The sequence below is a fragment of the Ranitomeya variabilis genome, chromosome 2 (genome assembly GCF_051348905.1).
Source record: "Ranitomeya variabilis isolate aRanVar5 chromosome 2, aRanVar5.hap1, whole genome shotgun sequence".
NCBI lineage: Eukaryota > Metazoa > Chordata > Amphibia > Anura > Dendrobatidae > Ranitomeya > Ranitomeya variabilis.
In genome coordinates, this window is record NC_135233.1 from 957,587,753 (window position 1) to 957,614,345 (window position 26,593).

A 26,593-nucleotide genomic window follows, 5' to 3' on the forward strand; every position below is an offset into this window, starting at 1 on the left:
CTAAGGGACCTTGACAATTGGTGACAGTCACGGTGTGAATCGTGACAGCTGCTATGACCTGTTTGTGCTTTCAAGTCAGAACAAACTTGAACTTTCAACACAAGAACCAGTGGTTTTGATGTGCCACATGGTCTACGCTGAGTTTTTAACACTTGTTAAGGTCAGACTCACATAACTGTTTTTTTCTCCATCTGAGAAAAACAATCCAATAATGCTTATCAGAGTTTGATCAGTTTTTCTCGGAGATGGGAAAAAAAAAGTTTCTCCACCTTCTCCGTTATGTCAGTCTGTGGAAATTGTACGCACTCGGATATCATACTAGTGCAGTCCGATGTTTTCCACGGACCCATAGACTTGCAATGCCAATTTTTATCTGACACTCGGATCAAAATCTGACATGTGCACAGCACCATAGATTGATACAGTATGAGTGGTAGCCATCATAACCATGTGCTAGCACTTGTCCAATATAAACGGTCATGTGCACCTGGCCTTATTCAATGTTAAACGTGTAACAACCTTGTGGGTTTTGATCTTCAGGGCAAGTTTCTTTTTTTTTATTTAACTGCCCATATTCTGATGATTATAACTTATCATTATGACTACAATATGGCTGCATAAAGTCAATGTTTATTGTTATATATTTATTATACATTTCACTATCATTTTTTTATCATATTTACTTTATATACAGTCATGGCTGAAAATGTTGTCACCCTTGAAATTGTTCCAGAAAATGAAGTATTTCTCCCAATAAATTAATGCACTGTGACAGAGTCACTGGTGAAGTGATGGAGGGGAGATACGTGTCACTGTGCATGATGGCGTCAGTGAAGTAAAGCCAGAATCATTTCCTCCAGCACACTATGTGTTGGGTCGGTTTATTGAAAGTTATATTATGGGCTGGTTTTAGTGGACCTCCACAGAGCAGGAGGGAGGGGGTCCACCATATCTCCACCTGCAGAGTCCTGACAGGACCAGTGTGATGTCGAGATCATGTGATCAATCACATGATGGAGAGGTCACATGGTCTGGGCTTAAATGGCTGACTGTCAGAGCTTTTATTGTTCAGTGTGGGCCTGGAGAGAGAGCACTCCTGGAAAGTGTGTGCTAAACCTGAACCTTGGGCATTGCTGCCTGTGAGCGGGCTGACTCGCGCTAAGAAAAGAACTGTTTTTTTGTTTCTTTGTTTTGCCCAGAGGGCCGTGTTTACTTTCCCAGCTTGGTTTATGCTGTCTACAATAAACCAAGCCTTTTCTTAGAGAGATAGTGTTCTGTTAAACCTCTGTGTCCAGCCGAGTAAGCAGCTCTACCACAGCACAGCACGTAAACATGTTTTGTTATACACATGTTGATTTCCTTTGTATGTATTACAACACAAAAAAGTAAAAAAAGGCAAAACACACATAATTTTACACAAAACCCTAAAAATGTGCCTGACATATTTGTTGCCACCTTCTAAAATTGTAGGTAAACAACTTTGTTTCAAGCATGTGATGCTCGTTCAAACTCACCTGTGGCAAGTAACAGGTGTGAGCAATATGAAAATCACACCTGAAACCTGATAAAAAGGGGAAAAGTTGACTCATTATTCGCATTGTGTGTGTGTCTGTGTCACATTAATCATGGAAAACAGAAAGAGAAGAGAACTGTGTGAGGACTTGGGAAGACCCAGGAGGACCCCACTGCTGATACAGACATAAAAAAGCTTGATTGCAGTTTGCCAAAATGTATATGATCAAGCCAACATCCTTCAGGGAAAGCGTCTTGTGGATAGATGAGACCAAGACCTGTTGGGAGAGAGCACCATTCAAAGATGAGGGACCTGGACCAATTTGCAAAAGAAGAGTGGTTCAAAATTCTAGTTGAGAGGTGTAAGAAGCTTTTTGAAGGTTAGGAAGCGATTAATTGCAGTTATTTAATCTAAAGGGAGCACAAACAAATATCCATCGTCCATAACTAAAGTAGCCTCGTTCTGAGACTCCATAGCTTTGAGAGGCAGCCGCACCAGGAATACACTGACCTCTGAACTACCTGGCGACTGTGAAGAGTGATGATGTCAGTAACGTTACCGTTTTCCAACAGTTGCCGGGTCTCAATGAGCGTAACCTGAGATGGGAGTGGCTGCTGCTCAAAGCCTATGTAGCCTCACAATGAGGTTTTGGACAAAGGATTCGGAGAACGTTGTGGTAAGCGCTGGACTACGTTGGACCAGCATAGGAACATTGCTTTCTATTACATTGTTGAATGTTTAGATTTTTCAGGTTTCCATTTATTGATGTTGGATTCCATGAAGCTGCCTGGATGTTCTTTTTAGCAAATAAATTGGTAAACCAGGGTAAGAGTCGGGGAGTGTTTTTCAATATTTTTGAGTGTTTTTTTCTTTTTAGCACTGTTAGTAATGGGAGGGTGTCTGATAGACATCTCTCCATTACTAACACAAGTACTTGATGACAGTTGTGGTTTTGGACAAATCACAGCTGACAAAAACCCCAACTATCAATACCCTAATTGCCCATGCACCATGGGGCAGCTAATGGCTGGTATTTATAGGCCGGGAAGAGACCAATAACCATGTACCTTCCCAGCCTGATAATATTAGCTCTCAGCTGTCTGCTTTATTTTTGCTGGTTTCATAAAATAGGGGGGGGGACACATGTCCTTTTCTTCATTCACTTATTTATTAAGTTAAACGAACCTAAAAGCTCAACAATAAGCTCCACCTCAAAGGAACTAAAGGGTGCAAGTTTGTTATATGTAGGGGACTTGTGAAATTATATATTTGTAGGATATCTATCTATCATATTTATCTAATATCCATCTTTCTGATATCTATTTATTGTCTAGCTATTATATAGCTAATATCTTTCTATCAACTATCTATCTATATCTTTATACAAGAATTTATTTTTCCTTGGTTGCCAGTAGGGTTCTGGCTGTGAATTTTGTGTACTTGTCTGATGCAATTTCCTGGTTCCTTTGAGATGTGTGTGTAAAAATCAAACCCCATACAGATGATTCGTTTGCCATTCTTCTTTTTCCTCGCACCCATAGACTTATATTTGTGACCCTTGTCCAATACACGTGGCCATTCACAATATAACGCAATTTTTTTACCTGAATACAGGTGAGGACAAAATAGCAGATCTGCACGGTCTCATTGAATAATATTGGTGTGAGTGAAATGCAAAGTTTTTATCACATTGCACTTTGTGCATTTATTGGAAGATGTGAGCGAACCCTTTGGGTGGGAACTGTTGGTTGACAATACAGCTATTTTAAAAGTATAAAGACTTTATGTATTACTTACAAAATGTATGTTTACATTAATGAATGATTAGTTAAAGAACAATAGTTTACATCAATCTGCAAACTAATTCTAAGTAAGGGTCCGTTTACATGGAAAAACGCAAAGGGTAGACTTTAGACTTGATCGGTAAATTTTTACCAATCAACAGTTCTATTACAGTATATCAGAAGAAGTTAGATGCACCTGATTTACATATATTTGTTTGAAGATGGCTGAAATGTCGCTTTGTATTTAAAGGATGTAATAACAGTTAATTTTTCTAAAGAAGACATTATTTCTGGTGCCTCTGACTTTTTTTCTGATATACTATTATTTAGATCGATTTTGTGGTAAGCCGAACTGTGACATCCCAGAAATATACCATGGGTGCATGGCTTTCCAATTTCTGCTGGATCTGTACTAGATTGCTCAGTGCCCATAGGCTGCCGTGGTTCTATTTACATAGGACGATGCACCACCGAGAACGACAATTTTTAGCACTCCTCAAAAGTAGGAATTAGTCCTACCGGTAAGTGTGTTTCCAGGAGTCCATCATGACAGCACCACCAGGACAACCTCCTGGACCACCTGGAGGTTGTCCTTCTTATCCTTGATAGGGACAGGAAACACAGAAGATGTTAAATAGTCCCTCCCCACCTCCACCCCTCAGTGATTTTTTCAAGTACCACACCAGGATGGATGCAACTCTATTTTATTGAAATTCCTCTCTACACATGTTTACATCACATATCAGACAGGAACTCAAGGGAGCGTATATAAGGGGTGCTGTCATGATGGACTCCTGGAAACACACTTACCGGTAGGACTAATTTCTACTTTCCAGGACGTCCCTCCTGACAGTACCACCAGGAGAAATACCAAATAACTCCTTATTTTATAGGGCGGGTTTACAGCTTGGAGGACTTTCCTCCCAAATGTAGTCTGTTGATTTACTGTTACGTCTAACTTATGTCTGCAAAAGCTATTTGATCTCGACCATGTCGCAGCTTTGCATATTTGGTCCATAGAAGCCCCAGCGCTTTCTGCCCATGAGGCTGAGATTGCTCTCAACGGATGCGCCTTGAGGCTTTCTGGAGGAGTTCTTCCTGCCGAGATGTAGGCTGCCGTGATGGTAGATTTAATCCATCTTGCTAGAGTAGCTTTGGATGCTTTCTTCCCTTTATTCTTTCCGGCCATCTGGATGAAGAGGTTGGAGTCAATTCTCCAACCATTTGTGATCTCCAAGTAGTGTAGAATTGTCCTTTTTACATCTAAAGCGTGAAGTGAACACTCTTTGGCATTACTGAGGTTCTGGCAGAATGTAGGCAGAACAATTTCTTGACTTCTGTGGAAGTCAGAGACTACTTTAGGAAGGAACCCGGGATTTAGTTTAAGGATGATACAGTCATCCTGGACTTTTAAGTATGGATCTTTAATAGATAAAGATTGGATCTCACCAATACGTCGTGCTGACGTTATTGCCACTAGGAAGAGAGCTTTACAAGTTACAGCTCTCAAGTCTGCTTGAGCTAGTGGCTCATATGGTTCCTTACAGAGTTCATTCAAGACCAGGTTTAGATCCCATGGAGGCACTGAACTGCGAATTGTAGGTCTAAGTCTCTGAATGGCCTTGACAAACCTCATTATCCATGGATGAGAGGCTAGCTGGAAGTCATAGAAGGAACTGAGGGCTGAGATCTGTACCTTCAATGTACTAGGCATTAGTCCCTTATCAAACCCCGACTGGAGAAAGTCTAGAATTTTTGGAATATCTGGACCGTGAGAGACCGATACGGGAACTGTACTCAGAGCAGAACTTCTTCCATATCTTCCTGTATATTGCAGCAGTTACAGGTTTCCTACTGTTTTGAATAGTGGCAATGACTGGCTCCGAGAGACATTTTGATCTTAGGATCTCTTTCTCAGGATCCATGCTGTTAGTTGTAGTAGACCCGGGTTTTGATGGACTAGGGGCCCTTGAGATAAAAGGTCCGGTACTGCTGGTATATGGAATGGATCCTCCAAGGACATCCATTTCAGTAGAGGAAACCAGATCCTTTTGGGCGAGTATGAGACTATCAAGATAACTGATGTCTGGCTCTCCTGAATCTTCCTCAATACTCTTGGTATTAGGGCCAACAGAGGAAAGGCGTAAGCCAACTTCATGTCCCAGCTTTGAGCCAGTGCATCTATTCCTGATGGTCTGTCTCCTGGGTTTAGCGAAAAGAATCTTTCAGTCTTTGCATTTTTCCTTGAGGCAAATAGATCTACTTCCGGGAAGCCCCAACGTTGGGTTATTTGGAGGAAGATTTCCTTGTTTAAGGACCATTCTGTGGGACATAATTTGTGTCTCCTTAGGAAGTCGGCTACCTGGTTTTCGATGCCTTTCAGGTGAACTGCCGTTATTGATCTGACTGTCTGTTCTGCCCAGGAGAATATTGTATCTGATAGGTCTTGTAAGTGACGATGTTTTGGACCTCCTTGGTGAAGTAGAAAGGCTACTGTCGTTGAGTTGTCTGAAAAGACACGGATGTGTTGGTCTTTTAACTTTCCCTGGAATGTCTTCAAGGCTTCCCAGACTGCCCTGAGTTCCCTGTAATTTGAAGACCTGCTTTGTACTGATGCAGGCCAAGTCCCCTGAGAGTAGTTCTCTTCTATGTAGGCTCCCCAGCCGCTGCGGCTTGCATCCGTAGTGATGCTTATATACGGAGATGTTCTTCAAGGCCTTCCTTTCTCGAGATTTTTTGTTATGGTCCACCATGATAGTGAACTTTTTGTATCTAGGGATAATCGCACTTTGTTGTCCAGGGTTACATCCCTGCCGTCCCAAAGTGAGAGGATTTCTTGCTGCAGGGGTCTTGAGTGATATTGACTCCACTGAATGCTGGAAATGCAAGATGTCATTAAGCCCAGTACCCGCATGGCCTTTCTTATGGATGTCCGCTTCTGCTTCTGTAAGGTTAGGATTTATTTTTTGAATGATTCCTGCTTGTGATGCGGGAGGTACGTATGTTCCTGAACTGAGTCTAGGATTACTCCGAGAAATAATTGTCTTGTTTCGGGTCTGAGGTTTGACTTCTTGAAATTTATTAGCCATCCTAGCCTTCCCAGGAGTGACGTCATTGTTGTCAAGTTCTGTTCCATCTGTTGTGGAGAGTCTGCTATGAGTAGGATGTCTTCCAGATAAGGGACGATGAGTATCCCTTTTTCTCTCAAGAAAGCCATCATCTCTGCTATGAGTTTGGTGCAGACGAGAGGCCGAATGGCAGACAAGTGAACTGATAATGTAGAATCTGACCCTGGTCTTTTATGGCGAATCTGAGATACTGTTCGTGTGAGGCGAAGATGGGAACCCGGTAATAGGCACTTTTTAGATCTAATGTGCTCATTACTGATCCTTTCTGGATCAGAGGTATTACAGATTTGAGGGATTCCATTTTGAACTGCTTGTAAGCAACTGACAGATTTAAAGGTTTCAAGTTTATAATCGTACGGTATTCTCCGCTTGTTTTTTTTTATGGAGAGCAGACTCGAATAGTGTCCTCTGAACCTCTGGGCATGGGGTACCGGAATGATGGCTTTTATTTGGATAAGTTCTTGAATATCCTTTAGAAGTCTCTGATGAACCGATAATGACTGGGTCTGAGTTAGACAAAATCTTTTGGGAGGTGTTTGGCTGAATTCTATATTGTACCCCCGTTCTATCAAACTTAAGATCCATGAGTTTTGAGTGATGTTTTGCCAACCTTGTAGGAAGTACTGAAGCCTTCCACCCACTAAGTTGGCGTCATTGTTTGTTAGTTCTTGATTTCTGGTCCTGAAAGGTACCCCTGCCTCTACCCCCTTTCGGGTAGCTCCATCTTCCGCCTTTCCCTTTCCCTCTATAGTCTTGCCTGGGATGGGATCGAGTCCTACGAAAGGACGGCGTATTTTTTGTTTTTTCTTCAGGAAAACTCTTTTTCTTATCTGCTGCTTTTTCAAGCAATTCGTCCAATACTGGACCGAAGACATGGAGCCAAGAGAAGGGTATTGAACACAGATTGTTTTTTGACTGCGTATCACCCGACCATGATCTGAGCCATAGAGCTCTTCTTGCTGCATTTGATAAAGCATTGTTTCTCGCAGCGAACCGCACCGATTCTGCCGAAGCATCGGCCATAAAGTCTGTTGCCATCCTCAGGAGTGGTAAAGACTTCAGGATTTCATCTCTGGGAGTTTATCCTCAGGAGTGGTAAAGACTTCAGGATTTCATCTCTGGCAGTTTTATTGTTAATCTGGGTCTCTAGTTTTTCTACCCACAGCGACATTGATCTGGCAACTGAGGTGGCCGCAATATTTGTCTTCATGATGGCGGCTGAAGCTTCCCAGGCCTTTTTGAGGAGATCTTCTGATCTTTTGTCCATAGGGTCTTTGAGACCCAAGGAATCTTCGAATGGAATGGCGGTCTTTTTTGAGACTTTGGCTACAGGTATATCCACTTTAGGAACGGGTTCCCAAACTTTGGTCTCATCTGGATCAAAAGGCAGACGATTTTTAAAATCTCTTGGGACTACAAATTTCTTTCCTACATCGCCCCATTCTTCCAAGATCATTTCTTGAATATGGTGATTCACGGGAAACACTCTGTTTCTGCGAGCTCTAAGCCCCCCAAACATTTCATCTTGGACCGTAAGGGGTTCCGTGGCCTCTTCTACCTTCATGGTATTTCTTACGGCCTGTAGTAATGTATCTGTGTGCTCAGAAGAGAATAGATATCTCTTTCTTTCTTCTGGGAGGATATTGGAAGAGCATTCTCCCTCCATAGAGTCAGATACGGAGTAAGCTGAAAGCTCACCCTCTTCTGAACTAAGATCCTGTTCCCACCTAGGTTTCTTAGGGTGGGGGGATTCGACTGGCATCAGTGCTGATACTGTGGAGTGTACTTCCTCTCTGATCATAGTTTTTATACTATCTAGAAAGGAAGTTTGTTCTCCTTTAAGCAGTCCTGCCATACATCTATCACACACTTTCTTCGTATGCCCCTCTGGTAGTCTATTAGAGCACAGAGGGCATTTACTCGTCTTGCGCTTTTGGGCTGTTGCTGGATGCTTGGACGCCTCCTTATCATGATCAGGGGCGAGCTCTGAGGACTGGATCTCTGGACGATTTGCACCCTCCATCTCTCTAGGACTAGTGTGCTGTCAGATGTTTGCGGTTAAATAGGTTATCTTACCTGTCTTCAAATCATCTGACTCGTCCTCCTTCCGAGCTCAGCTGCAGGTGATCACTGCGGGTTCCTGGAACGCCTACTAACTCATGGGCGGGAATCTCATCCCCCGGCTGCATGGCACAGCCCGAGGCTGTCTTTCGGCGTCCCCGAGGCCACGAGGCCCCAGGCTGCCCAGGAACGCCACCAGAAGTCAGTGCCATAGCTGATGAGGGGCGCTTGATGCAGCGCGCTCGACGTGGCGCGCTCGGAGAAACGGCGCGCTCGGAGACGCGGCGCACCCCGATGACGCGGCGCGCCCCGACGACACAGCGCGACAGAGGTACTACCCGCAGGGAAATGCGGCGCACTCACTTGCGCGCTTAGTAACAATCACCGCCGGTATCCGGGTGCAGCTAGAGGCGCAGAGCCTTCTGGAGAGGGATGCGCCGAAGACGGGAGCAGAGAGCTCAACCAGCGCTGAGGGACCTCCCTCGGTATCAGCGCTATCATGAGGAGTTACCATGCTCCGCTTGCTCAGAGCCCTCGGGAGAGGGATGAGGCCGCTCTGGGAGCCCTGCTCGACCGGCTATGGGAATCTTCAGCACGGTAAGCCGTGCCAACGCTCCTCTGCGTCTGTCCCTGATAGGGACAGGAAAAACACTGAGCGGTGGAGGTGGGGAGGGACTATTTAACCTCTTCTGTGTTTCCTGTCCCTATCAAGGGTAAGAAGGACAACCTCCTGGTGGTCCAGGAAGTTGTCCTGGTGGTGCTGTCAGGAGGGACATCCTGGAAAGATAGTTTCTCCTGACGAACAAGTTTTTTGCGTTCATCGGGTGATCAACAGCCTCTTTACATGCAAGATAACCAGCGATGATCGTGAGACGAGTGTTTTTTGACCGTATTCATTCATGATTAGCACGTAGTGTAAATGCACCTTGACTCCGCTCACTGACACTGACATTTTCAATCTGTCTTTGTAACCTCTCAAAAGTAATAAAATAAAAAATGTTGAAAAACTTAAATCTTATATATGAAACGAATCAACTGAATTTACTTGATATGGAGAAACACAAGGTTTCAGCCCTACACAGTTTACCCTGGACAAGTTTTAAGTTTGTAGACAAACATTGATTTTATCATTTTGGATCTTGCCCTAATGCTTTCGCATATGGAAGCGCACATTGATTTATGGTCTTCTGTGTCTTTATAGTGCTGGATTCCTAGAATGAAGAATACAATTTGCCGAACCTAATAGATTCTGGCACATTCCTACCTATGATTCATTATTAGAGGCCATCGCCTAAGTACGACACTGTCCAAAAGCTGAACATTTACTTTGTTAAATACCTTCATCAAGTCAAAAGTGGGAAAGGATATAAAGACAGTTTTGTAAAAAATAAAATAAAATCTCTCCGATTCCCCTGCTCATCATGTATCCATCTCTCTGCAGTGTCAAGGCTGCTCAAACAGATTATGTATTATTTATCTGAAATGCTCTGGAGTTTCGGGTTTAAAGGAGACAAAAGGTAAAATACGAGCATAATATGTCAAACCTCACATAAAAATCGAGCACAATAAATAATAAATCTTCTCTTCCATCTGATTTTTTAAGCCGTTTCCAGTCGAGGTCAGAATCTGTAGATACTCGCCACAATGAATGACAGTGCCAGAGTGTGGGCACATTAGCACAAATCTCAGTCTGACAGATCGGAGGTACAAAATGACAGCTTACAGGTCAAAACTCAGCTAAAAACACAGTGGTCACCGGATTTGCAAGCTAGAGTTTTCAAAGTTCAGACATCAGACAAATGATCCTTGCTTCTGAAGAGATGGACATCAGGCTTAACTGTATCTCAGGGAGAAGTAAGACGATGCTTCTCGATCACAGCTGGTGTTTCCCTATGTGCCTGATATACTCTTACAGTTTTCTGGTATAAAAAAAACCCTTTCCCAAAGCTGCAGTTTGTACTTTGTTCAACCTCCCCAGGTCCAAAACGGAGTTTCTTCCACGAATTATGGTGTCTAATACTGTCTGCAGCTCTGATGTTGCATAAACAGTGCAGCAGGCAATCTGTGAGCTCAGCGGCTCATGTTCTCAACTAGGGCAGAACTACCGATTTAGGTTATTGGCTGCAGCGTTGTTGATGTGATGTCAGCGGCCAGCAGGACAGACAGACAATAAAAGACACTGGACATAGTGGCAAAGACTCAAGAATGTAACCGGGGAGGATGAGTAAAGCACAGTCTTTTTTTTTCTTTAAAGAAACTGCGCCGTGGTAGATGGGTTTCCCGCAACTGGAAGACCCATTTAAGATTAAGTCATTTCTGTTGAAGTGACAAGGGTGCACGTTTACTCAAGCCAATTGTGGTGCTAGATTAAGGAAGGAAGAGCTACAACAAAGTAATTGATAACAAACCAAATGCCAAATATCTCAATTTTTGTCTCATCTGACCACAGCACCATCTCCCAATCACTCACAGAATCATCCAGGTGTTCATTGGAAAACTTCAGATGGGCCTGCACATGTGCCTTCTTGAGTAGGGGGACTTTGCGGGCACTGCAGGATTTGAAACCTCTACAGTATAATGAGTTACCTATGGGTTTCTTGGTGACTGTGGTCCCAGGTGCCTTGAGATCATTAACAAGTTCCCCCCATGTAGTTTTAGGCTGATCTCACCTTCTTCATGATCAAGGATACCTCACGAGGTGAGATTTTGCATACTGCCCCAGATCGATGTCGATTGACAGTCATTGTGTATTTCTTCCATTTTCTTACTATTGCACTAACAGTTGTCTCCTTCTCACCCAGTGTCTTACTTATGGTTCTGTAGCCCATCCCAGCTTTGTGCAGGTCTATGTTCTTGTCACTGACATCCTTATAAAGCTCTTTGGTTTTGCCCATCTTGTAGAGGTTAGAGTCTGACTGATTAATTGAGTCTGTGGACAGGAGTCTTCTATAAAGGTGACTATGTAAGAAAGCTGTCTTTAGTGCAGTTAACGAGTTGATTAGGAGAGTCTAACTGGTCTATTGGAGCCAGAACTCTTAATGGTTAGTAAAGGACCAAATACTTCTGATTGCAAAAGGCAAATCTAATATATAAAGCTGAATGTGTGTGTATGTGTGTATGTCCGGGATTGGCATCTGCACCGTCGCAGCTACAGCCACAAAATTTTGCAGTCAACAAGGACCCATAAAAATATTAAAGTTTATTGAATAACCATTAAAAACAATACAAACTTTAGGTGAATGTCACAAGGGGAAATGGAATGTGCCCATTAGAGAGCATTAACATACAAATGCGGACTCAAATGACCACGTACCCCCGCATCACGCTAATACTAGTGCTGGTATAATAACCCAATCATTCTGATGATAAAAGTAGGAATCAATAACACCCGCGGCACATGGCCGCATAGAACGTACCTATGTGGTGCAGGAGCGGGAGGCCACGAGTCCTATCCCCGACGTGCGTTTCGGAGTGTAGAAAAACACTCCTTCCTCAGGGGGGCATGCAGGAATGCACTACACAATGAACATTTATACCCTTTCCGCAGCGCTACTGCTTACCGCACACGTCGCATCCGGAACCTCCCACATCAGCCGGCGTCCGGAACATGTGGGGCCCCACATGACCGTACAACCATCAGGAGAGGAGGGCCAGTGCGACGTAACTGGCAGAAGTGCGCAAGCGCACAACAAAAGCTAAGCGGCGGCCATTATATTAATGGGCACACATAAGGGCAGTAACTGAGGATGTTTATATAAAAGCTCGCAGTTACATATTACAATATTTCACATAAGGGGCACATGTATAGTGTAATGAACATACAGATGTAACCGCACAATGTGTAAATCAGAAAATTTGTACACAAGTATCCGTTTCTAAGTGGTATAGATCCTATCAACAGTATATATAATCAAAAAGTGTATACATATAATATACGGATCACACCAAACTTATACACAGTGCTAGAAGATTAACATTAGATTATATTAAATACACACATGTACCAACATGTAAGCCCCAAAAGGGCAATATTACCCCACTAAAGGCCCATACAATAAATACCCCATAAATTCCAAATGCAAAATACAATTGCCGCAAAAATCCCAAAGGGCAGGACGGTAGAGGCATCCCAGCAGATCCAATATTGTATGTGTTTTCATTTGATGTTGTAGTATTCAAACTTCCACCGATACACATTTAGCTTAAACAAAACTATAATAAAACATAAAGAAATATGGTTAAAAATGAATAAAAACAAAAACAAAATGTCAATGTCGCAAATGGACACTCATCAGATAGAAGATCACAAAAATGGGGCAAATGATAAATTCTCATTTAGCCCATACGGGTGAATGGTGTGCAAAGTCCAAATCCACCTTGCTTCAGACTGAGCAAGGCGCTTGGACAGATTTCCCCCTCTAATATTAATGTTGAGTCGGTCAATCCCTTTAACTCTCAATCCTGCAGCATTACATTGATGAACATCTCTAAAGTGTCGCGGTATTGTCTTAAGGCTGGCCATGTCCGTGCTGGTGGCCACCGCTTCTATGCCCAGAACGTGCTCACGGACTCTAACCTTAAATTGTCTTGTTGTGAGTCCAATATATATTAGTCCACACGGACATGTGGCGTAATATATAACGTACCTGGTGGTACATGATATACGATGTTTAATTTGAAAATGTTGTGTACCATCAGAATTACAGAATGAGGAGCAACGTTCAATATTAGGGCATGCAACGCATCCACCGCACGGTACGCAGCCAGCCCGCGACGAGATAGTGTCCAGAAATGTAGGTATAGATTGACCAACATAATGACTCCGGGTTAACCTATCTCTCAGGTTTCTTGCCCGACGAAAGGTGATAGAGGGGCTACTAGGAAGAAACTTCACGATGATAGGGTCAGCCTGCAGTATGGGCCAAGCTCTCTCCAACGCAGACCGTACACCAGCATGCTGAGGATTATATGTTGTAATAAATCTAGCTTTCGTATCTGTTTCACCTCCACTGACCATAGTTTTATACAATAAATTATTGCGAGATGAATACTTCGCACGGTGATAGGCTCTTTTTACCATCCATCTACTATAACCCCTGGAGATAAACCGTGTTGAAAACTCACCTGCTCGAACCTCGAAATCGTGATCATCCGAACAAATCCGTCGGAGAAACTGCCCTACCGGGATAGCTCTAATCATGTGGTGTGGGTGACATGAAGTAGCGTGAAGGAGAGTGTTGGTAGCTGTTACCTTACGAAAAATATCCGTCTGCAATATACCACTCTCATCATGACGGATAGTCACATCCAAAAAGTCAATTTTGTCAGCATCCCACACCGGGGTCAGACGGATATTACAATCATTGTCATTAAGGATGCCTATGAATTGCAGAAGGTCGGTGGGGGTGCCCTGCCAGACAAAAAAGATATCGTCAATATAGCGTGCCCATAAAAGGACACGCTCAATTGACCCCAATTTGTCGGACAGGAAAAGGTCCCTCTCCCACATCCCCAGGAACAGGTTGGCATAGGAGGGCGCAAAGGCCGCCCCCATGGCCGTTCCCTGGATCTGCAGGTAGAACGACCCTTTAAACACAAAAAAATTGTGTGTGAGGGTGAACTCAAGAAGCTCCAGGATGAGGTCCCTCAATCCAGTAGGCAATGTGGAGGTGTTCAAAAAAAATTGGACAGCACGAAGGCCACCATGATGTCTAATACTGGTATAGAGGGACTCAACATCCACGGAGGCTAAGAGAGTATCATCCTCCAAACACAACCCATCGACCTTGCGCAATAAATCCCCGGTATCCTTGAGGAAGGAAGGCAAATTGAGCACGAGCGGCTGTAGATAATAGTCAATCCACCTATTGACATGCTCGAGAAAGTTCCCCCGTCCAGAAACAATCGGCCTCCCAGGAGGAACAGAGGCATCCTTGTGAATTTTAGGTAGCAAGTATAGTGTAGCTACTGTTGGTTCTTTCACCGTAAGTGCATGTACCACCTCCTTTGTGATAATGTTGTCATCTAGCGCCTTAACAAGGAGAGCATCAAGTTTAGCAGAAAAGGCCGAGAGGGGATTATAGGTAAGCTTTCTATAGCAATTGGTGTTATTTAGCTGGCCCAAGGCCTCCCTCTCGTACATCTCCTTGGGCCAGATGACGACATTACCACCCTTGTCTGCTGGTTTTACTACAACATCCGGCAACTCTTGAAGAAACCTAAGGCGCACCCTCTCCTCCCTAGAGAGATTATCCATTTTACCAAATTTTGGGATCTTCAAAAAATATAGTTCTTACCGATAACGGTATTTCTCTGAGCCCATGACGGCCCCACGGAGAGAGGGGATCCGCCCACCAAGGACAGGAAACCTACAGATAAAAAGGCGGTACCACTCTCCCGCATCAGTTGTTTACTAGAGAACGATGGGAGACTATGGAACAGCTTATTAGTTTCAACATTACTTTATATTAACTTAATTGAGATACCACGTGGCCTATCAAAACTATCAAAAAATAAACTATGGCACTATATTAACGTGCACACCCATAAGTGAAGGGAGGGAATGTACGGGTGCCGTCATGGGCTCAGAGAAATACCGTTATCGGTAAGAACTATATTTTTCTCTGTCGCCCATGACGGCACCACGGAGAGATTTCATAGATTGTACATTCAGGGAGGGACCACCGCTTCCAGAACCCTTTTACCGAAAGTAAGGTCCGAAGAGGAAATAAGGTCCAATCTATAGTGTCTATAGAATGTGGAAGGTGATGACCAAGTAGCGGCTCTACATATCTGATCGATAGAGGTTCCGGCCTTCTCCGCCCATGAAGCCGCCACTGCCCTCGTTGAGTGAGCCTTGACTTCCCCTGGAACAGACACTCCACTTGACGAATATGACAAGCTGATAGCGTCCGTGACCCATCTTGCCATAGTGGATTTGGAGGCTTTTTTCCCCTTTCGGGGACCCTGAAAGCATACAAAAAGAGAGGCATCCTCCCTACTCTCTCTAGTGGCTTCTAAATATTGTATGAGACATCTCCTTACATCTAGTGTATGTAATGCTTCCTCCTCTTTATTTTTAGGGTTAGGACAGAAGGAGGGAAGAGAGATCTCTTGAGTTCTATGGAACCGGGAAGCCACTTTCGGGAGGTATGCAGGATCTATCTTGAGAATAACTCTATCCTCTAAAACCTGAGTGTATGGAGGGTTAGCAGATAAAGCTTGTATGTCGCTAATCCTACGAGCGGATGTGAGGGCAACCAGCAGGGAAGTTTTGAGGGATAGGATTTTTAACGGGACCTCCTCCAAGGGTTCGAAGGGAGGTTTAGTCAGGGCTCTAAGGACCAAATTTAAATCCCATTGAAGGGAGGTTTTAATTGGAATTGGCCTTGATCTGCTTGCTGCCCTGATAAACCTTGAAACCCACCGATTCCCTGCCAGATCGTAATTAAACAGAGCTCCCAACGCTGCCACATGGACTTTCAGGGTACTCGTGGCTAAACCGATCTCCAACCCCTTTTGTAGAAATTCTAATACAGTTTTAAGGGGAACCTTTTCTCCTACTTTGGAACCTGATGATGATAGGAATTTCTTCCATATCTTCCCGTATTGTTTTGTCGTGACCGGTTTCCTACTTTGTAAGAGAGTGGATACTAATGCTGGTGAAAATCCTCTATCCTCTAGTAGCTTCCTCTCAAATGCCAGGCCGTCAAGTGCAAGTTCATAACTTGTGGATGGTTGATCGGCCCTTGGGAGAGCAAGCCTGGGAGGTCTGGGAGTACCCACGGGTCGGATATCGACATTCTCCTCATCCAAGAGAACCAAGGTCTCTTCGGCCAGAACGGGGCTATCAAGATTACATGAGCCCCGTCCTCCCGAATCTTCCTCAGCACTGCCGGAATCAGGGCAAATGGGGGAAATGCGTAAGCTAGATGATGCCGCCATGGAATCAGAAACGCATCCAGGGCCACTGGGTTCCCTTGAGGATTTATGGAGCAAAAGGAGGTTACTTTTTTGTTTGTGTTGTTGGCAAAGAGATCTATGTTGGGAACCCCCCATTTTTTTGTAATCTGGGTAAATACCGTCTGATTTAGCTCCCATTCCCCTTGCTTTAAACTGGAGCGGCTTAGAAAGTCCGCTTTGAAGTTGTCCACCCCCCTTATGTGTAGACTTGTCAGGGATAAAAGGTTGCTCTCGGCTATCTGAAAAAATTCCGTTGGTTACCTCCATCAGTTTTTTGGAGCGAGTCCCCCCCTGGTGATTCAGGTATGCTACTACCACCCTGTTGTCCGACATGACTCTGACATGGTGGGAGTGAAGGGCCCCCAAGAATTCCTGGAGGGAGAGCCTGACCGCAAGGAGCTCTTTCATATTGGAGGATTCCTCCCGCAGGGATGTTGGCCAGGTGTTTTGAGCTACTAGGTCGCCTAAATGAGCCCCCCAGCCACTGGGGCTTGCATCTGTCGTCAGTATCTTTGAGATTGGGATTACCCATGGGACTCCCTGGGAAAGATTCCTTAGTGATGCCCACCAGGTTAGTGACTGAGTTGTTTTTGGAGATAATCTCAACCGACTTTCTAAATGCCCTCCCAGAGAGATCTCTTCTGATAAAATCTGCCATTGAAGGTGTCTCGAATGGAGCTGCGCCCATTGGACCGCCGGTATGCATGAAGTCATGGATAGTAAGAGGGACATAGCCTGGCGTAGGGTTATAGAAGGGAGAGCTTGTATTTTGGCCACTAGTCTTATCATCCTCTGTATTTTTTCCTCTGGAAGACGGCATTCTTCCTTTATAGAGTCCAGTATTAGACCCAGATATTCTTGGACCTGGGAAGGTACCAGTCTGGACTTTTTTAAGTTTATCAGCCAACCCAGATCCTGTAGGGACCTTGTCACTGTATCCAGCTGATTGCTGCAGTGTTGGGGGGAGGAGCCTATTATCAAAAAATCGTCCAGGTATGGTACAATCAAGGTGTCTTGCTCTCTGAGATGAGCCATTACCTCCGAAATTATTTTTGTGAATATTCTCGGGGCTATTGCCAGTCCGAACGGTAGGGCTGAGAATTGAAAGTGGCGTAATGTCCCCCTGATATGAACTGCTATCCTGAGAAACCTCTGGTGATCTATGTGGATGGGGACGTGATAATAGGCATCCTTCAGGTCCAGGACTACCATAAAACACCGAGGAAAAAGCATTTTTATAGAGGATTTTATCGTCTCCATCTTGAATGGTTGAATCTCTAGGTATTTGTTTAGGCTCTTCAGGTTTATGATAGTCCTGTAAGACCCATCTGGTTTTTTTCTCAGGAATAGAGGGGAATAATAACCTTGTTCTCTTTCTTGTGGAGGGACTTCTAGAAGAACCCCCTTGTCCACTAGTCCTAGGACCTCGTTCTCTAATGCCCATTGTTCTTCCGCTGAAGACCTTGGAGAGGTTATTGAAAAGAAGGGACGAGGAGTTCTCAGAAATGTTAGCTTTAGACCTGATTTTATTATGCCCAGGATCCATTGGCTGCATGTAATCTTTTCCCAGGCCGGGAGAAAGAGTGACAATCTCCCCCCCACCCGGGGCCAACCTTCATTGAGAGGGTTTCTTGTTGTCGCCGGGGTTTTTATTAAACAGGTACCCCTTATTTCTGTTTTTCTTATCCTCCCATTTTCCCTGGTTTCTCCCTTGCTTTTTACGGAAAAACCTCTTGCTCCGAAAGGGCCGTTTGTAAGCGGGGAAACCCAGGGCAGGAAAAGATTTCTTTTTATCTCCTGCCTTCTCCAGGATGTCGTCCAGGGTGGGACCAAACAGAAATTCCCCTTCACAAGGAATAGTACATAATTTAGACTTCGTCTGTAAGTCCCCTGGCCAGCACTTAAGCCAGAGGGCGCGCCTTGCCGCGTTAGAGAAGACCGCTGACCTGGCAGCCAATCTAATAGAATCAGCAGAAGCATCTGCTAAAAACGCGGCCGCCCCTCTTAGTACCGGCAAGGTGTTCAGTATGGAGTCACGGGACGCCTTCCCCTTTAGCTGGCCCTCCAGTTGGTCTAACCAAATCATTAATGAACGGGACGTGCATGCGGCTGCGACTGCTGGCTTTAGACCTCCTACAGATGCTTCCCAGGCACTTATGAGAAAAGCATCCGCTTTTTTGTCCATAGGGTCTTTCAAGACCCCCATGTCCTCAAAAGGGAGGGCAAATTTTTTAGACGCTTTAGCAATGGCTACATCTAGCTTGGGGGCTTTTTCCCAGAAGGAGCAAGATTCGTCTTCAAAGGGGTACTTCCTTTTTGGCGTCAATAACGCCTTTCTCAAGGGTTTCTTCCACTCCTTTTTAATTAGTGCGGAAATAGTTTAATTGAGTGGAAAAGCCCTCTTTTTCTTTTGCTCAAGACCTCCGAACATGATGTCCTGAACCGACCTTTTGGGGTGAGAGTCTACTAACCCCATAGTGCTCCTCACTGCTTTAATGAGGCCATCGGTGTCTTCTAAGGGGAAACAGCTGTGACCCCCAGAGGAAGAAGATGATGACGAAGAAGAGGAGGAGGAGGTGGAGGAGTCAGATGAATCTGAGTCCGCACTATCCTTGTCTGTATTAGACACCGGGGACGGAGACCTGTGTTTAGTCTTCCTCCGTTTTTTTCCCCTTTTCAGAGACTTAAAGGTGTCTTCTACCTGATTCTTAATCAGGGTTTTGAGGTCAGCTGCAAACCCGGGAAGCCCCTCGGATACTGTTTGCTGTATACATATACTACAGAGTCTTTTCTCCCAGGTATTTGGAAGATCTTCTTTACACAGGGCACAAACTCTATGCTTGGTTTTCCCTAAGCTCTTCTTTCCCTAGAGGAAAAGAGACAAATAATACCCTTACTGTCTCTAACTTTCACGAAGATCACTTACCACCTCCAGGACCCATAAATACCGGTTGAGGATGCTCCATGTCCGTCTTTTTCCCCGACGCCGTACTGGACTCCTTGCTATGTTGGGACCTTTGACGTTCTTTACCGGTGGTGTCCTGGTGTCCTTTTTGCTGTCGCCGTTTTTGCTGCTGCTGCGGCGATGCTGATGGTGGTGGTGGTGACTCAGGTAAGGGTGATGCCATGTCACTCATTCTGATTGCAGGTATGGCCTCACGTAGGCTGCTGTCAATCGACTGATGATGCGGCTGACCGCCGCTCTGCTATGCTCTGGCCGCTGATGCTGCGCTCTGCGCCGGTGCCGTGCTCTGCACTAGTGCTGCGCTCTGCGCTGGTGTTGAGGCTTGTGCCGCTGCTTATGCTGCGGTCTTTCGCCTCCTGATGACTGGAGCCAGGTCCATTTTATACCGCCGCGCTTCCTGTGGCGCGCTTGCGCAATAGCTGCGGCCTCGTTCCCGGTGCCTGCGCAGAAGCGCCCATCCGGCGCCTGCGCAGAAGCGCCCATCCGGCGCCTGCGCAGAAGTGCTCTGTCGGCGCCTGCGAGAAGCGCTCCCCCGCCGGCGCCTGCGCAGAAGCGAACCCCGCCGGCGGCTGCGCAGAAGCGCCCATCCGGCGACTGCGCAGAAGCGCTCGCAGAACGCCGGCGCCCACGCCATTCGGCGCCGCAGGAGCTCCCGCGCACGCGCGGGCGGCCCAAGATGGCGCTGCCCATGGTGCACATGAAACGCTGCCTCTCCAGAGCTCCCGGTTTGATCGCAGCCTGAATGCGCGGTCCCTGCACGCCTCCTGGCCATGCAGTGTGCAGACTGACGCTTGAAGGGGGGAGAGCCGCGCTACCTCTCCCGCAACCACAGAGGGACCCCCCTGGATGTTGCCGCTGCTGCATCTTACCTAGGGAGGTGACTGCGTACTCCATGTCACCTCCCCCGCACACCCTAGAAGCCCACTAGCCCCAGCGGTGGCGCTTCGGGTCACCACACCAGCCGAGGCAGAGGGACCCCAGCTGCCTGAGTCGGACTGATTGGCCCCGGAATCCCACGATGATCTTCTTCTGGTAAGTCTGTAGGTCTCCCATCAAGGACAGGAAACCAACTGGTGCGGGAGAGTGGTACCGCCTTTTTATCTGTAGGTTTCCTGTCCTTGGTGGGCGGATCCCCTCTCTCCGTGGTGCCGTCATGGGCGACAGAGAAAAATCATTTGTCACAACGCGAACAAATAAATCAATACTAGGACAGGTGGTAAAAGGGGGGAACTTAGTCGAGCGCCGTATGGGCTAAATGAGAATTTATCATTTGCCCCATTTTTGTGATCTTCTATCTGATGAGTGTCCATTTGCGACATTGACATTTTGTTTTTGTTTTTATTCATTTTTAACCATATTTCTTTATGTTTTATTATAGTTTTGTTTAAGCTAAATGTGTATCGGTGGAAGTTTGAATACTACAACATCAAATGAAAACACATACAATATTGGATCTGCTGGGATGCCTCTACCGTCCTGCCCTTTGGGATTTTTGCGGCAATTGTATTTTGCATTTGGAATTTGTTATGGGGTATTTATTGTATGGGCCTTTAGTGGGGTAATATTGCCCTTTTGGGGCTTACATGTTGGTACATGTGTGTATTTAATATAATCTAATGTTAATCTTCTAGCACTGTGTATAAGTTTGGTGTGATCCGTATATTATATGTATACACTTTTTGATTATATATACTGTTGATAGGATCTATACCACTTAGAAACGGATACTTGTGTACAAATTTTCTGATTTACACATTGTGCGGTTACATCTGTATGTTCATTACACTATACATGTGCCCCTTATGTGAAATATTGTAATATGTAACTGCGAGCTTTTATATAAACATCCTCAGTTACTGCCCTTATGTGTGCCCATTAATATAATGGCCGCCGCTTAGCTTTTGTTGTGCGCTTGCGCACTTCTGCCAGTTACGTCGCACTGGCCCTCCTCTCCTGATGGTTGTCCGGTCATGTGGGGCCCCACATGTTCCGGACGCCGGCTGATGTGGGAGGTTCCGGATGCGACGTGTGCGGTAAGCAGTAGCGCTGCGGAAAAGGTATAAATGTTCATTGTGTAGTGCATTCCTGCATGCCCCCTGAGGAAGGAGTGTTTTTCTACACTCCGAAACGCGCGTCGGGGATAGGACTCGTGGCCTCCCGCTCCTGCACCACATAGGTACGTTCTATGCGGCCATGTGCCGCGGGTGTTATTGATACCTACTTTTATCATCAGAATGATTGGGTTATTATACCAGCACTAGTATTAGCGTGATGCGGGGGTACGTGGTCATTTGAGTCCGCATTTGTATGTTAATGCTCTCTAATGGGCACATTCCATTTCCCCTTGTGACATTCACCTAAAGTTTGTATTGTTTTTAATGGTTATTCAATAAACTTTAATATTTTTATGGGTCCTTGTTGACTGCATTTCTTGTGGCTTTTTGGATACTTACGTCTGCAGTTTGGCCCGATTTGTGGTCCGTGCCTACACGTGTATTATATATCTATTATAGATTATGTTGGTATTTATCCCTTAGGGGTATCCCACGTGTAGTATGCTTGCTGTAATCAATCTTCTCTGGTAGCCACAAAATTTTGCAGTCACACGTCTGGACCCTGAGAGCATCATAGGCTATGTTGTGAGGCAAAATTTTAACCCCGCGTGTTCCAATTCACCAAACAATTTTGCCCCTATCTACATAATGGGGAAAAAGTGAAAGTAAAAGTGTTGGAGGCAAATTGACAGCTGCCAGATGTGAACAAGGGGGACTTAAAGAGTGAGAGCGATGGCGCCAAAGAGAATATACCGTACAGTTATAATAATTTTTTAATAATAATTTTTATTTATATAGCGCCAACATATTCCGCAGCGCTTTACAACTTATAGAGGGGACTTGTACAGACAATAGACATTACAGCATAACAGAAATCACAGTTCAAAACAGATACCAGGAGGAATGAGGGCCCTGCTCGCAAGCTTACAAACTATGAGGAAAAGGGGAGACACGAGAGGTGGATGGTAACAATTGCTTTAGTTATTTGGACCAGCCATAGTGTAAGGCTCGGGTGTTCATGTAAAGCTGCATGAACCAGGTAACTGCCTAAGTATGTAGCAGTACAGACACAGAGTGCTATTAACTGCATAAAGTGTATGAGAACATGATGCGAGGAGCCTGATTTTTTTTTTTTTTTTTTAATAGGCCACACAGGGATAGTTAGTTTAATGCGTTGTGGCGGTAGGCCAATCTGAACAAATGAGTTTTTAGGGCACGCTTAAAACTGTGGGGATTAATTGTATTAACCTAGGTAGTGCATTCCAAAGAATCGGCGCAGCACGTGTAAAGTCTTGGAGATGGGAGTGGGAGGTTCTGATTATTGAGGATGCTAACCTGAGGTCATTAGTGGAGCAGAGGGCACGGGTAGGGTGGTAGACTGAGACCAGAGAGGAGATGTAGGGTGGTGCTGAGCCATGGAGTGCTTTGTGGATGAGGGTAGTAGTTTTGTACTGGATTCTGGAGTGGATGGGTAGCCAGTGCAATGACTGGCACAAGGTAGAGGCATCGGTGTAACGGTTGGTGAGGAATATGATCCTGGCAGCAGCATTCAGGACAGATTGGAGCGGGGAGAGTTTGGTAAGAGGGAGGCCGATTAGTAGAGAGTTACAAGTTGCTAAGGTGGGGCCCCGACATGGGATACTCACCACACACGGGGATATAAAACACACACAAAATGCGCCACACACTACCACATGCTTGAACACATATATCACCCTCAGCACACATTTCACCACACATACACCAACCTCGCACTTACAAGTCGAAACACAAAAGTCGCCGCTCAAAACTCGCCACGCGGAAAACTCGCCACATGCAAAACTAGGCTCACGCAAAACTCGCCACACGTGCAAAACTCACCTCATGGAAAACTAACCACATGCAAAACTTGCACACGCGGAAAAATTGCCACATGCACAAAAGTTGCAACACATGCAAAAGTTGCCTCACACAAAACTTGCACATACTCAAAACGCACCACACAAAACTCGGCACTCGCAAAACTCGCCATGCGCAAAACTTGCTGCACACAACTTGCTACACTAACCTGTCACATGCAACTCGACACACAAAAAGTTGCTACACGCATGTCGCCACACGCAACTCAACACACAACTTGACACATGAAACTCGCCCGAAAACACACACAAGTCTGGTATTATCCTTCAAAAATAAAAATCTGAGTAATAAGCAGGCGAACTACAAGAGCAACAACTGTACCATATAGGAAATACGGCAGCTGTCAGTCACATGACCTGTCTATTATGTGTATGTGTGAGATAATATATACTGGCAGAGGGGTGGGCTTCCTGTTGGCTGGGGATTTATCAGGCTGCCAACTTAGCTTACAAATACTGAGGTAAAAATACTGAGCAAATAACGTGTGAACGAGGTCTATTACAGGAGATGACATACAGATATACACTCACTGGCCACTTTATTAGGTACACCTGTCCAACTTCTTGTTAACACTTAATTTCTAATCAGCCAATCACATGGCGGCAACTCAGTGCATTTAGGCATGTAGACATGGTCAAGACAATCTCCTGCAGTTCAAACCGAGCATCAGTATGGGGAAGAAAGGTGATTTGAGTGCCTTTGAACGTGGCATGGTTGTTGGTGCCAGAAGGGCTGGTCTGAGTATTTCAGAAACTGCTGATCTACTGGGATTTTCACGCACAACCATCTCTAGGGTTTACAGAGAATGGTCCGAAAAAGAAAAAAAAATCCAGTGTGCGGCAGTTCTGTGGGCGGAAATGCCTTGTTGATGCCAGAGGTCAGAGGAGAATGGGCAGACTGGTTCGAGCTGATAGAAAGGGAACAGTGACTCAAATCGCCACCCGTTACAACCAAGGTAGGCCTAAGAGCATCTCTGAACGCACAGTGCGTCGAACTTTGAGGCAGATGGGCTACGGCAGCAGAAGACCACACCGGGTACCACTCCTTTCAGCTAAGAACAGGAAACTGAGGCTACAATTTGTACAAGCTCATCGAAATTGGACAGTAGAAGATTGGAAAAACGTTGCTTGGTCTGATGAGTCTCGATTTCTGCTGCGACATTCAGATGGTAGGGTCAGAATTTGGCGTAAACAACATGAAAGCATGGATCCATCCTGCCTTGTATGGAGCATCTTTGGGATGTGCAGCCGACAAATCTGCGGCAACTGTGTGATGCCATCATGTCAATATGGACCAAAATCTCTGAGGAATGCTTCCAGCACCTTGTTGAATCTATGCCACGAAGAATTGAGGCAGTTCTGAAGGCAAAAGGGGGTCCAACCCGTTACTAGCATGGTGTACCTAATAAAGTGGCCGGTGAGTGTATACTATATACAGGGGAGATGACACACAGATATATACTATATACAGGGGAGATGACACACACATATATACTATATACAGGGGAGATGACACACAGGCATATACTATATACAGGAGGAGATGATATACAGGTATATACTATATACAGGAGATCACACACACATATACTATATACAGGGGAGATGACACACAGGTATATACTATATACAGGAGGAGATGTCACACTGGTATATACTATATACAGGAGGAGATGTCACACTGGTATATACTATATACAGGGGAGATGACACACAGGTATATACTATATACAGGGGAGATGACACACAGGTATATACTATATATAGGGGAGATGACACACAGGTATATACTATATACAGGAGGAGATGACACACAAGTATATACTATATACAGGAGGAGATGACATACAGGTACATACTATATACAGGAGATGACATACAGGTACATACTATATACAGGGGAGATGACAGATATATACTATATACAGTAGGAGATGACACAGGTATATACTATATACAGGAGATGACACACAGATATATACTATATACAGGAGCAGATGACACACAGGTACATACTATATACAGGAGGAGATGACATACAGGTATATACTATGTACAGGAGGAGATGATACATGGGTATATACTATATACAGGAGATGACATACAGGTACATACTATATACAGGAGGAGATGACACACGTATATACTATATACAGGAGCAGATGACTCACAGATATATACTATATACAGGAGAGGACTTACAGGTATATACTATATACAGAAGGAGATGACACACGTATATACTATATACAGGAGGAGATGACATACAGGTATATACTATATAAAAGAGGAGATGACACATAGGTATATAGAGGAGATGACATACAGCAGGTATATACTATATACAGGAGGAGATGACTTACAGGTATATACTATATACAGGAGATGACATACAGGTATATACAATATATAGGAGGAGATGACATACAGGTATATAGTATATACAGAAGAGATGACATACAGGTAGATACTATATACAGGAGATGACACATAGGTATATACAATATACAGGAGGAGATGACATTCAGCAGGTATATACTATTTACAGGGGAGATGACATAGGTATATACTATATACAAGAAATTACATACAGGTGTATACTATATATAAGGGAGATGACAAACATGTATATACTGAGGGGAAAATGAGAGGTGTGAGGTGAAAATGAGGGGTGTGAGGTGAAAATGAAAAGGTGTGAGGGCAAAATGAGAGGAGTGAGGGAAAATAGTGGAGTGATCGGAAAATGACAGATGTGAGGTCGAAATGACAAGTGTTAGGGGGGAATGAGAGGAGTGAGGGGGAAAATAAGAGGAGTGAGGGGGAAAATGAGAGGTGTGAGGTGAAAATGAGGGGTGTGAGGTGAAAATGAAAAGGTGTGAGGGCAAAATGAGAGGAGTGAGGGAAAATAGTGGAGTGATCGGAAAATGACAGATGTGAGGTCGAAATGACAAGTGTTAGGGGGGAATGAGAGGAGTGAGGGGGGAATATAAGAGGAGTGAGGGGGAAAATGAGAAGTGTAAGGGAGAAAATGAGAGATGTGAGGGGGAAAATGAGAGGCGTGATGGGAAAATAAGAGAAGTGAGGTGCTATAACTAACCACAGATATTTACTATGCCCAGGCAACGCCGGGCTCTTCAGCTAGTAAATTTATATAATTTATACAATGTGATTTTCTGTATATTATCTATATATATAATTGTCTAAGGTCCACTTCCGTCTGTTTGTCTG

The 26,593-nt window shown here is 44.7% G+C and overlaps 1 protein-coding gene across 3 annotated transcripts in view; it reads right to left on the reverse strand.

Annotated features, from left to right (window-relative positions):
* The window catches only part of SLC9A9 (solute carrier family 9 member A9), a 1,256,356-nt gene that overhangs the window by 1,110,098 nt on the left and 119,665 nt on the right, over positions 1–26,593 (reverse strand). The gene's annotated exons all lie outside the window — the stretch shown is intronic.